The 11,527-nt window shown below is 36.0% G+C and overlaps 1 long non-coding RNA gene across 2 annotated transcripts; it reads right to left on the bottom strand.

Moving 5' to 3' along the window:
* Window positions 1-1,325: 1,325 nt before the first annotated feature.
* LOC136014376 (uncharacterized) lies at window positions 1,326-4,049 on the bottom strand. Of its 2 annotated transcripts, none has more exons than XR_010612669.1 (2): window positions 3,379-4,049; window positions 1,326-1,658 (listed from the first exon to the last, which is right to left on the bottom strand). It is a non-coding gene; the product is annotated as an uncharacterized LOC136014376 (long non-coding RNA). The 2 variants fall into 2 exon arrangements; XR_010612668.1 differs by having other exon boundaries at window positions 3,398-4,049.
* Between the last annotated feature and the right edge of the window lie 7,478 nt (window positions 4,050-11,527).

The following is an 11,527-nucleotide window of genomic DNA, read 5'->3' as shown; positions in this document are numbered from 1 at the left end:
GTGGAAATTCCATGAGGTAACAAAAGCAGTGGAAAAAATCAATTTGTTGTGGCTTCTACAGCTTTATGAAAGCTTGTCTCCTTTTGCTTCATTTAAACTGTCTCAAACTGAAATATGGGAGCCAGTTCACTACAAGTGGTCAACAGCTTTTCTGTTTGTTTATGTTATTTACCACAGGAATACAATAAAAGTTCATGACCTACCTGACATAAATCTAGCTTGCTAAAATGATACATGTGTTTTCAACTGGGAAAGTTGCTGTTTGAGCTAATAATAGGTTTCTTCAGCTGAAATAAAGATGTAGACTGAAAAAAATCGACTATCTGGGTAAAAATCTCGACTTTCTCTTATGTGTGGCTATTTCACAAGCATAATAAAGAACCAGAGTGTTAATACTGTGTATTAGGATGGTTTTGGCTTTATAGATCAAGGAATATCTGTTCATTTCCATGGCCTGACACAGACCATGAAGTCTCTTCAGACATTTTCTTCATGCTTACTTGGAATCCTTTGAACTCCCTGTAAACCTGTTTTCCTGAGGCTGACGTGACCTGCTTAGGAAAAAAAATAACAGTGAAGCAATAGCCTTGTATGAGAGAAAGCTTTGTTTTGTGACCCTCTGTTTGCAAGCCTAGATCTGAAAGACAGCAAGTTTATACAGCTATTTAAAATACTTTAAAATTGTTAGTTGAATCTTTGACAACTGCATTCTTAGTGCCATGTACTGTAATTTTCACATTTCTTTATACGGAACCTTAATACTAGACCGTTAAATTAAACATATTATAATCAATGCATTGTAATCATTATACCTCCATACATATTTACATGCAGTAATTAAATTCTGCTTTATGTTTGTTAGTTTATTTTTTATGGGAGCAATAGTACCTCATAAAAATTCATGTTAACTTTCAATGACTTTATTGAAAGGAATGACTTTATTTTAAAAGGAATTTGGCACACAACTTGCTTTGATGCAGCTTTATTGAACCCTGTCATACTTAAACTTGGATTAACTTTAGCCTACTTCTGAAGGTGTAAAGTATCCCTTGGTAATGGCGCCAATGTATTCTGTTATGGAAAAAGATTTGGGGCTACCATGAAAAACTTCTTGTTTCTGCTTCAAATTTTAGTACCATCTAATGCAGGAGGATGATAGATTCTGGCATCCGCTCTTTGTGCCAAATTAGGAGAATTAGACTGAATTACGAATTCTGAAAAAAAAAAAACCCAAATACCAAAACCAAACCAAACCAACAAAAAAAACCAAAAACAAAACACAACCAAAACAAAAGGAAAACAAAACAAAATTAAAAACTCTTGCCTTAGTTTCATCAAAGCATTTTATAATTTTTTTGCAGCTGAGAACACATTAAATACAGCCTTTTACAAAGCTAAACAGGAGTAAAATATGAAAATTTTAAATATTTATAGTGATGATGAACTCATTGTGAATTTTTATCTTCAGTAAACCTTGAGACAAAATATTGTGTTAAGACTAGGGGTCCAAGAATACATAAGGACCTCATATATTGCTGAGCTGGACCTTGGAAATCAAATGAGTAGCAGAACTCTTGCCAGATGACATGATGGGGATCAACATTCACATCCACAGAAGTCATGTAATTTCTGTCCCCTTGTAGAATGATCCCAAAAGCCTGCGTGTACAAAATATTTCCCAGTTAACTTGAAAAACTAGAGAATAAGCAAGCGAGAACCCTGACCTGCCCAATTTTTTCACAGAAAAAAAGACCAATTTTCATCCACCAGTCCATGTAACCTGAAACACACTTTTTCATCAAGAAAACTCGCCCCTAGTTAGGTTTTATTTTTTTCTGTTGTTCCCAGAGACCACTTATTCAAAAATTTCCTAGATGAGAATCCAATTGAAGACTCCTATAGCTATAAGGAGGGCAGTATTAATCATAGACCCCCTCTCAAAGAATGGCAACTCAGCCAGAAAAACCATGATCAGCACCTGTGAATGACAGTTGCTGCTTTTTATAACTCATTTGACATTATTTATCAAGAAACAAAGATAGTTCTATTTAGGATGGTTGTGTTTCTCTGATCATCTGTCTCTGGTATTGACATAGGATGCAATTAAAAAAACACATCTAAGGGAAGATTTTCTATACATACTGCAAATATTCATAACCTGTAATTCCATCGTTAAGCCCAGTGGTTTAAACAGTTTTCCATTGTTTCAACCTTTATACTGTAATGCTCTTTTCCTGTTGCTATAAATTCTATTTAATTATAAATCCCAGAAAAACTGATAACCGCTAGACCACCATAATGCAATCCTTTCATCTCCAGATAGTGTAGTAATATGCTGCTCCTGAAAATCTTTCTTTAATCCTTTCTCCTTTTACAATACAGAGCCATGAAGATTTATCACAGCTCCATAGATTTCAAAGAAGACTATGGCTTTGTGATGTCAGTCTATAGGACCGTAAAGATGCTACTTTGTCAGAGCTATATTGTACTTCTAAAGTGGAATGAGGAAATTGATTTGCGATAACATATATCTTATTACCTAATTACCATATCAGGCAAGCAAAGTCCTCATTCTACGTTTTTTCTCATTTCAGATTTTTAATCACTGAATTATTTTCAGTAATGTAAGTTTAGTATTTCATAGTTTTATTTTCATCCAGTTAAGGTATAATATCTTTTTTTCCTGGATTTCAATTTTAGGTGTATTTTTCTTTACAAAATATCTTTGTAGCCAGTTGTAACTGTTCAATTAGATCATGCTTTTTTGCCTCAAGAATATAATTTGGAAAAAAACAAGTCCTTAATACTTTATCATGCTAATGTTGATTTATCTGAGCAACATATTTTTGTCACTTTTATTTCCAAATATTACCGTGACTGGGTTTTGACTCTTCCACAGTTACACGGATGTGGAGTAATGATAGAAAAATCCAGGTAGTCTCTCTGTACTCATCACATAACAGCATGCTTTCAAAGCTGATTCCTGTCCCTTAGTCAATAATTACTATTTTGCAGTTTCACATTTACTTGTGTGCAATAAAAAGACACCTCTGAACCCCCCCCCCGCCCCAAACAACCAGAAACACATCAATAGTACATTGCATGCCAAACATACTTTCAAATATAACTGAAATGAAAGAAATCAAGTGTCTGCATCTAGGAAAGACTGCCCACTTAAATAAGCTTAGGTGAGGTGTAAAGATGAGTTCTTTGCCTAGGCTGACTAAGCTCACATAATGTCAGGCAACATGAAGATTGGTGTTCCTTAGAATTCCCTATGAGATCCATGAAACAACAGATCCCTGTAAGAACAACAGCAGAATTATCTGGCTCTGCTGTTGACAGAAATAAATTTATTGCCGTTGAGACAAGACTTACAGAAATATTATTCCAATACCTTCGAGCTGCAGATTTCTTAAAAAAAAAAAAAAAATCAACCCACAGACAACAAAACCAGATAGTGTCTCTTTTTCTTCTCAGCTTGGGAAGTCTCTCCTTCTCTCTGTCTTTCCTTTTCTGTGCAAGACTGCCTTCTTCATACAGTTCCGATGCAGTGGAGCATGGCATCATGAGATGCTTATTCCTGAATTTAAATGGAGTGTAACGATAGCGATCCTCCGCGAAAATAAGAACAAGGTCCCGATCGGTCTTGGGCCACTTTCAATGTCATCAGAAGGTGAATTAAGAGGATTTGGCAATTCCGTGGTCAGCTTCGGTACGGATCTTCCCAGTTGCAGCTGTTGTGACCAGCTGGGTACCGTGCAGTGCTCCACACAAGCATATACGCATAGACATATATATAGACACAGACGCACGTACAACTTCCTTGCATGCTGAAACAAACTCCTCCCACGCTCCATTCGTGGAGCACATCTAAATGGCTGTTTTATACATATTAACCCTGTGAAACGCTGTAGGACTTTGCTATTCACCTCCCAGATAATAAACTATCCGTTTGCAAGCCTGTCACACAGTTCACAGATCAAAGAATCAAGGTGTCACCAGCCTTCTTTAGTATAGATATCACTGCTTCTTTACTGCCTGGTTATGCTTGCACAACCCCTAGACATTTTTTGTCTTGAGGTTACTTACCCCATTCAAGTACTCTATTTTCCTTTTGACCGCGTCTGTGCCACAAGCTGGCTGAAAAAATATCACACAAAAAATGCAACAGTACCCTCCTCCCCCTCTACTATTTAACTAGTTTTCCTCCCATCCTGCCTGTCTTGCTTTTAAGCATAGTCAGTTTTCCTGTAAAAAAAAAAGAGAGTGGAGGAGGAAAAGCAGACATTATTATAAATTTCAGATTAAAATGTAATAAGAAGGCATTTTAAAAAGAAGTTTTAGAGAGACTTGTTTTCTTTTCTTGTATGTTCAGTAGTTGTCATGATATAATCTGGATTCCATGTCTCAGAAAAAAAAACCCAATGAGGGTGTGTGGGGTAGAGGGGAGATAAGGATTCTGGTTGAGGATAGTATTTATACTCTCTAACAGAACAAGAAAGTTCCTCAGTTTTCGCTCTGTGCTCTTTGGGTCTCCATCCATTACTTAAAAAGGAAGCATGATGAACAAGTTCTTGTACAACTCTTTCTGCCAAGATAGTGCCTGTGCCAGAAATTTATGAGTAATGGGCTACAGCTGTGATCTCCAGCTCTTAGGCTGTTTTGGTATTTCAGTAATTACAACAGTTTCATTAACATTTAAAGAGAATAGTCAGTTCAATATCAGTAAGAGACTATTTTGTACAGAGTGGATGCATTTTGCATTTGCATTTGACATTTTAGAATTTCTACACATAAGCTCTGAGCCATAGAAATGAGATGTCACACAAAGGAAAAATTAAGCCAGATGTAACTTCTTAGTAAATCTGTGAAACTGTAGGATAACTGTCCAAGACTGGTAGTGGTATGAAGGGCAAGCAACTTTTTCCCAGTATTATATTTATTAGATACATGAAACATCAGTTTTATGTCTTTGTTTTCTACTTGTGTTATCTGGGGATATTTAAAAGAAATAAAAACTGGGAACTAGATGAGTAGTAAAATAATCAACAGGTCCGATATATGAATATAATGTCTATACTTATTTAATACAATCAGACATGTTTCTGAGATGTCATCTTTCCATTTTATATCGGTCTTCATTTTAAGTTACCATTCCCCTTAGCAACGGCATGCCTTTCTTGCACAGCTGAGGTAATTAAGTAGGCTTAACAAAGAAACATCTTTGGCATTAGCATAGTGGAAGTAGAGGGTAAGCAGGTAAGCAGAAAACAGCAAATAAAATTCAGTGTAGACAGGTCTAAGCTAATAAGCATGGGAATAAAAAGCCTTTAAATTCTGCATACTCTACGAACTTAAGAACAAGACTGTTCTATAAAAATGCTAGCTCAGTGTTCAGCAGCAGTAATAAAATGTTAGGAACTACTGGAAAAGGAATAAGGAATAAAGCATAAAATATCACTGTCTAATTGCATAAAACCATAGCTCTCCCATATCCTGACCACTCTACAGTTCTAAACCCTCATTGCTGAGGAATACGATAGAAAAGACATCAGTGGAAGGTGACCAAAGAAATCAAACGCATGAGGCGGTTTCCTTACAAGGAAGGATCAAATAGATGAGGATTACCCATGCTAGGAAACTAGAACTACTTACCAAGGAATGATGTACTAGAGATGTTTGCAGTGGTGAGTGACTTTTCAAATAAAGAAGGATTACCAGGTGTATAATAAACAAAATGTGATACCTAATTCTTCATACACCATGCAGTTAAACTTTAAGTTTTCTTAACAGAGGGTATGTGGATGCTAAAACCTTTTATATGTTCAAAACCAATATTCTCAGAAAATTAAATTATGTTCTTATGACATGAGGAACATCTCCCATCTTGCTGAGGAAATTCCTGAGGAGGCTGACAGCATATTCTGGAGAAAGTTCACTATAATCCTTGGAAAGTTTGTATATTCTTTCCTAAACATTTACTGTTGAGTAGTCCAGAAATAATCCAGATACTGTGAAGAGGTGGCTGTTTGGGTTGATCAATCTTGTGTTCTTCTGAAATAGTCTTGTCAATCTCCTAAAGGAACCAGAAACCATATTGTGTCTTTACTGGCAATGCAAAAGGAGTTTCTTGCTCCTTCCTAAACCTCTTTTATACCAGGTAAACTACCTCACTTCAGAATGTGTGAAAGACAAATAGTTAATTTGTAGTATCTTCTGAGAGATTATTTTAGAAGTTAAAAAAAATAAAAATAATAACCTTCAGATGCAATTAAATAATTATTTAAGTCCTTTATCACAACAAGTTGTGGAATACAGTTTTAGTGCAAGGATCAGCCCACTATTATGTTATTTTTAAAATCGGCAAATAGAGATGCTTGAAATGGTAAACTTCATAACAGATTTGGGATTGGAAAAGAATCAGTATCAAGTTACTGATTGCTTATGAGTGCCATCTTTTAGTGTATCTATCCGTCTACCACACTGGGATGCTCTATTAGCTGAAGATGGTGTACTGTATTTTGTACAGAAATAGTGGAATTCTGAACATGAGAAGTCACACTTCCAGTGCAAGTTAAATTATTATTCCATTCTTTTATAGCCCTATGAGTCCTTTTTCAACATTATAATCTAAATAATTTTATCTGAGATATATAACTTTGTTGAATGTATGTTGCACGGACATTAAATTGCACCATAAGCCTAAAAACAAAGTGTTCACAATTCTTATGTATTTTAAGCATTCTGAGTGTTCTACTCTTAATTTTCATTGATTGAAAAATAAGGTTGCTCAAACTACATATCTCACTATGGTGTCATAGAATGGCTTTAATATATTTTCCAGGAGAGCAGAATTTTAGCTGCTATACAAAAAAAAAAAAAAAAAAAGAATAAATGTGTAATGTTCTATGCATGCAATGAACGTGGAGTGGTTGTGAATAATATTGGAGACAATTTTTCTTACTGGAGCACATAATGGTAACAGATACCCTCTTGTCAGAGCTTATTTACATAATAGGCATGAGGTTCTACAGCTGTGGTAGCAAAAGAGTAGACATGCAATTGTCTGTAGCAGAAATCTCTCTCTTTTCTGTTCTTCTGAAAAATACTATGAATTCTCAGCACAAGTTAAATTAAAAGTTTGTGGCAGGCCTGGATTTATAGAACCTAAGGCAAATAACTGAAATGTGTTCAGCTGGGACCCTAGCTGCTGTGAGCTCTCTTATCACTAGAGAAAGAGAGTTTTGATGAGGCTTAGTGTGAGGCTCCTTCCATGATCCACACCAGTCTGAGGTGAAATGTTCTGTTCTCAGACTAGAGAGGTTATAAACTAGGTTGCTAACCACTGAACTGGAAGTGAGGGAAAGCATAGGAATCTGCAAATAGCAGGACACCACCAGACTACAGTGAGGACTGGAGTCTGGCAACGTGAATGTCTCTCACCTTCTGCTTTGCTGGCAGGAAATCGAACACAGACACCACCAGGACTATGGCATGGGAGAGAAATACTTGGACAACAAGCTCTCAGTTTCAGCTGAGAAATATCAGTCACAGTCATGTATGCGTGCATGTGCATGTGCATGTGCATGCTTGACAATGTCCACTCTTGGTCACCTCCCAGTGGGCTTTCATCTGTTTTTTTGAATGTGCCCGTAAGTTCCACTGTGGGAAACCCAGAGGTTAGCCTAAGTCTGTTAAGGCACAAGGCAAGAGATCTTGCACCAGCAAGTAAGAGTAAACCAGTCACATGTACCCAGTAATCCACCTGAAGTGTACCAAGATCCACAGTCTGATTCATCACACCAATCAGATCACACTTTGACTCCATAGAAGCTTTTGAGAGCTGGGGAGAGGAAAGCAGTAGCCTCCCCTGGGGACATTGTTTGTGGAAACAGTCCTGTAGCTACATTTGGCTCAACCTGGAGCTGCATATGCAGTCTAGACCTCATTTTAGTTTTTCTTCTTAATCAGAAAGTCACAGAAGAGATGTAGCTGCAGTGTGTAAATTGGTATCAAACCATAATGTATTAAGCAAATACAGGGGGCAATCCACAAGACATCACTGGGCAGCTCACCTCATTTCCTAAATTTCAGAATTCCCTCTTTTTTTCTGTTTGATAATGCAAGCAATGAAATCATAGTTATTCATGATTTTTTTTTTTCCAGAAGTAAAAATTTTATGCTTGCTCTGCCACAGACTTAAGATATATAGTTCTGAAAGACATGCAGAATGTTTTCATTGTTAATGGATATAATGAAGACAGCTTTTGGTCATCAGAAAAGATAATACTGTATAAAAAGTAAAGGTGAATGTTTTCAGACTTTTTCCCCTCATTGACATTTTATAAAACATTACACCAAAACATACTTTTCTTTTTTTGAACAGAGTATCTTATTCTATATTTTATTCTATAGTATTTTATTCTATATATCTAATTCTGTATTTTTGCTTTGAAAAAAGTTTCTTTATGAATTTAAAAAACCTTAGACCTTCATTTTATACATGATTTGCAAAATAAGAACATTGAAATAGTGAACCAAATGCCACAATCTCAAATTGCTTCATAGTAAAAGCAGGTTCAAAGGGAAACAGCTGCTACAGAACCTGGAAGTTTGTGTACCACATCGCTCTTTGCCCTTCCCATCTTACCTTATGCCTTAGGCATAGACCCATTTGGAGCTCATTAATTCTTCCTGTGTCTCACTAATTTTGTTTTTAAGTATAGTAATAATGAATGTCCCCTTCCAAACATGCTTGGATGCTAATGTATTCTCTCTTTTCATTACTAAAGTGTTAATAACCCCAAGTTTTTGGTAACAGATGTTAATTTATTGAGGTAACTATATTTCATTAGTAGGTAAAGACATTAATATTACTTGCATTTAATTTTAAGTTAATACAGTATCAGAAATTGTTTTAAGTGGAACAAATATATGAATACAGCACACTGTTAGTAGTAGTATGACTAATAATTTAAGAGTACAAAAACAAAAAGAGAACCACCAAAGTAGTTGACATTGTCCTAGCTATTCTTTTTCTTTGTGTATGTGGTGCTAGAATACATTCTTAAATGCACTTTAACATAAAATGATCTTTGTTTTATATTTTCAGTATATAAAACATTTTCAGTATAAAAAACAAAACAAAGCTCAAAATAAACAAAATAACAGAAACAGCAAGATTTCACATTAGAAGTCTTGGAAACAAAAATTGAGTTCTGAGGTAGAAAAACCCTGATGATATTAAGTTGCGTCATTAATTTTGCCATTGATCATCATTGATATGAAGTCATTTTCTAAAGAAACATTGAATTTTTTTACAAAACAAATTCTTGAATTCTGTTCAGAGAGCTGCTGTCTTGAGCCTATCTGAAGTCTGTATTAAATCCTGGTTGTAGTATACCTTCTCCACTGAGTTTATGCTGTAGCTAGTCACCTTTGAACAATGCCTGATACTGTAATTCTCAGGACTGTAAATAGTAAATCAACGCAAACATTTTTCTGTTTCTGGTTTAATCAATTTAAGCTTCAGTGAGAATCACAGGAAACATTTCCCAGAATAGGTTTTTTTGGGCAGATCAAAGTTGCCATTATCAAAGAAAATAAGACTTGCTGTACTGGATTTGACCACATATCTGCTTGTTCTTGCCTTGGGCAGCAGGTTCATAGCAGAGAAAAATGAAACCCTTACAGTACATTTTGCCAGTTGAGAATATGTAGAAGAGCAGAAAATAATTTGGGAAGGCAGTGCAAAATTTTTACTTTCCTAGAATTTTACTTGAATGCTAATGAATTTTCTATCAACTCAGTTCACAAAGGTACATACTTTATATCATTAAAATCTGTACCAAATATTTTAAAGAAAATCATATCTGTTGAACTATCATATATACCATAGTATATATAGTGCCTGTGACTTGTTGAAATATCAATTCCATAGGTTAAATATTTGAAAGTAGGACTTGTTCCCCGGTTGAAGTATTCAGCTCCTTTAATTGTGTAGCAGAAGTTCTACCCAACTAAACAGATCTGAACCCCACCTTCCTATAAAGTATTTACATTACGTTTATTGCACTCAAAATTATGCACACCCTGATGAATGCAGTAGAATGCTGAGAAAAAGTCATGAGGGATAACTCATAATCTTTAAAAAATGAAAAATGAAGATAAAGACTCCTCCACACAGAAACAGATAAGAGTACCTAAGAGAAAATAAATGTGCAATTTTTCAAGTACAAACTAGCACTAAATAAACAAATTAAACCAAATAAAAATTTGAAAGTACAGCAAAACCTTAACATCTGAAAGTCAGATGTTCCATCTTTTGTCTTTCCTGTACTGAAATTACTTTATTATAAATAAATAAAGAAGTAGACTCTTTTTTTTTTTTTTTTTGTTCCTCACTACAAAGCTGTTTATATCCAAGATCAAATTTTCTGTCTGCTGAAATGGATAAATAGAAGGTTCATTATCGCATCAGCTCTAAGAAAATAAACTTTTCTACAAACTAATGCTGCTACAATTTAAAACTCTTTTTGCTGATGTAACAGTCTGCCAGGATTTGATTAGCCACAGCAAGGCCTGGGTTCAATTTCAAGGGGTCACATCAAATTGAGCCCCCATCTAAAAACCTAAGAAAATTAAATTAAACTGTCTGGGTGCTCAGTGAGCTGTACTTCTCCACTCTCAAATGATGAATCAACTGGCTTAATGAAATAGTAAGATGTTGAAGGGAGTGAAAAAGAGGAAAACAGACATATAAGCAGCACAGCAGACAATAGTTGGCTATCTCTTTGCTAAATGAGACAGCACTCTCTTTTGTTGATGAGAGCTATTAGGTAGCCGATCTTCTTGCAGCCTTCTGCCATAAGACCCAAATATTTACCGGTTTTGCAAAATTTGGTGTCTGTGTCACCTATTCTGATAGGTAGACAGAATTCATCTAGGATCCAGCTGTCTCAGTGGCTGTGCACTAGCCACTCCTGTGCCCTAGGTAGCTGCTTTCCTCCTGCGGTGCTTTCTGGTCTTTACCAGCAGGACACGTATACAGAATGTAATGCTTTCATAAACTATCTGAGAGTTATGGACTGGCACCTAGAACACTTTTCAGGAAGATGGGGGAAGCAGAATTGAAAAATTGTGGGCAGAGGGAGACAGCAAATTCAGGTCTCCCAGGTTCAGGCTGTTTGTAGGTGCTATTCAGTCAATTGTCTAGAACAAAAGAAGCAGTCACACCCTAATTCTCCAGGTTTAAAAGAAGTGAGGAAGAAGCTCCAAGGGGAAGGACTATGGCCAACAGGGTCAGAAAAGGAAGGTTCTCCTTTGCTCGGTGTAAAGCAACCAGGCACTCCTTTTCAGCCTTTTGAGCTAACTACCTTTCAGGAGCAGAGTAGTGAGCACCTCAGTTTGCTGTCTCTTATGATTCCTAGTATAACACAGTAAACTTTCTTCAGACATAACCCAGGCAGCATAAGCATCTAGTGCAGATCCTGGATGCCACCTTGAGTGCCAGAAACGCAGAGGT

The sequence above is a fragment of the Lathamus discolor genome, chromosome 5 (genome assembly GCF_037157495.1).
Source record: "Lathamus discolor isolate bLatDis1 chromosome 5, bLatDis1.hap1, whole genome shotgun sequence".
Lineage (NCBI taxonomy): Eukaryota > Metazoa > Chordata > Aves > Psittaciformes > Psittacidae > Lathamus > Lathamus discolor.
This window is presented reverse-complemented; position numbering and strand designations above follow the sequence as displayed.